This window comes from Acyrthosiphon pisum, chromosome X (assembly GCF_005508785.2).
Source record: "Acyrthosiphon pisum isolate AL4f chromosome X, pea_aphid_22Mar2018_4r6ur, whole genome shotgun sequence".
Classification (NCBI taxonomy): domain Eukaryota; kingdom Metazoa; phylum Arthropoda; class Insecta; order Hemiptera; family Aphididae; genus Acyrthosiphon; species Acyrthosiphon pisum.
Window position 1 is genome coordinate 120,504,230 of NC_042493.1, and position 2,078 is coordinate 120,506,307.

Genomic DNA, 2,078 nt, shown 5'->3' on the forward strand with positions numbered 1-2,078 from the left:
ATGTATTAACTATATAGCTATCTTCATGTTATCATTGAGGGTATACAATTTGTTACCAAAGTGTTGGTTGTTTAATGCATAGACCTTTTACTCATAGACTGACCAATTGTATACCAAATAGTATTTTTATTTTCTAATACTGACAATAAAAATTTTTTTGAATAAATTCATAATAGCCAATTTGTGAATCTGATTATAAGAACAATTTGGATGGTAAAAACATTTATCTAAGTCGAATAGTTTATTTTAAAAAATCAATATTTTTTTGATTAAAGTAATTTGAAATGCAATAACTTTAAAAAAAATATTATTTTCAAAAATTTGTTAACATGGGTAGATTTCTTAAAACTATTTACTAATTATATAATTTTAACAATTTTTGTCATATGTTTAAGTATTCTGTAATATATACCAAAGAGTTTAATACAAGAACTTGGGCAGTAGTGTAGGTAGGAATTAGCCAAGACAGGTGTTGTAAACATATGATTAGAGCACAGATTTGCTATATGCATTTGTTATATGTGTCCAAATATGCAAGAAAAAAATTCATAATTTAATAGTTTATAAATGTTAATAACTCAAAAATAATTTAAAACAAATTAAATAACTTATAATTATAATTATGGGTATTTACTTAATAAACAAAAAAATGTGTAATGTATAATTATATATTATTAAAATGAATAAAGTGCTTGACAAAATGTTATTTTATACATTTTTTAAAATCTTTGCTTAAATATGCTTTACATTTTTATTTTTGAAAAATATGCAATAACCATTAAATATACAGTAATATACAATAACAAAATTGCCATTATCTTGAAACTATTAGAGTTAATAAATTAATATTGGTGACAAAAATCCGAAAAAAAAAGGAAAAAATATGCATTTGATATCAATTATACGAAAAAAAAAGGTTTTAATGTTTCAAATCGATTATTAATTATGTTTTTCAAACTTAAATACCTTTTTTGAAGTTTCGATGATAAAGTTTCTTAGTTATGACTGTAGCGTTCTCGGTTGTATGTTGTAATGGTAATGTTGTACATTAATAGTAAGACGGAGAGACACATGTGGGTGCAACGTCCTCTTAAGCATCCCAGTTCACCATCACTGGTTGTTCGTTTCCAGTCCATTCTAACTTAATCATAATGTTAACATGGTATAAGATTTCTTAGATATCAGCTTCAATATCTCAATGTATATTTAATAGGGCCGAACCAGTTATCAATATTTTTTAGAAATGCCTATATTATAGACTCTATAACAACAAAATATTGATACCTATGATGTCCCCTCCGAAAGGATAAGAAATTATTTATAAAAACACTACCACTAAAAACATTTATAAGGGAGATTTAACCATTGCCACCCACTATATTCATCCTTATATACAGTAAATAATTTTAGAATAAACTAGTATGCCATTATAATAAAATAAAAAAAAAGGATTTAAAAATTAACTTGGCTTATGAACTAGGTACTGGAGTATATTTAATTTGTTACGTAATTTGAATTTTTTGTTCAATAAATTATGTTACATGGGAATAAATATTGTGCAAATGGTTAATCTCCGTGTGGCGATACCATATAAAAAAGGTATTCATTTGTATCTTGGCTTAAATTTAAAAATATATATAAATATATGTATATAACAATTGAGACTCTTGATACAAGATACATAGCTTACATCTGTGCGCGCCGATACAAAACTATCTACTGACGAACGACAATCATCAAACTTTAATGTTTCACCCATTTCCATTTTGTTGAACACGAAATAATACTGACCTCTAAATTAAGAAAAAATATATAATATAATTAACTGCAACTTACATAAGTTATATAAATACAAATATTAAATCCTTACTTGATCTAAAAAAGTAATTGACACTGATCTTGCAATGAATAAGCAGAATCCACTAGCAGTTGAAGTTCCTTACAAAATTGAGAATCTTCAGTGGACATAAGTTTATTGGATACCATTATATTGAATTATTGCTAGAAAATGCTGTCAATGCATCTTCCCAAAATGATATACTGCATGCTAAAGATTCCATTCCTTAGAAAAAAAAAAC

At 25.5% G+C, this 2,078-nt stretch overlaps 1 protein-coding gene across 1 annotated transcript in view; it reads right to left on the reverse strand.

The window, feature by feature from the left end:
• Nucleotides 1-1,078: 1,078 nt before the first annotated feature.
• LOC100568630 overlaps nucleotides 1,079-2,078 on the reverse strand; it is a 5,937-nt gene continuing 4,937 nt past the window's right edge. Inside the window, exons 4-6 of the mRNA XM_003242123.4 lie at nucleotides 1,871-2,062; nucleotides 1,691-1,793; nucleotides 1,079-1,137 (exon numbers count right to left, since the gene is read on the reverse strand). The gene's annotated coding sequence lies outside the window, so the exon portion shown is untranslated. The remainder of the gene's footprint in view (nucleotides 1,138-1,690; nucleotides 1,794-1,870; nucleotides 2,063-2,078) is intronic.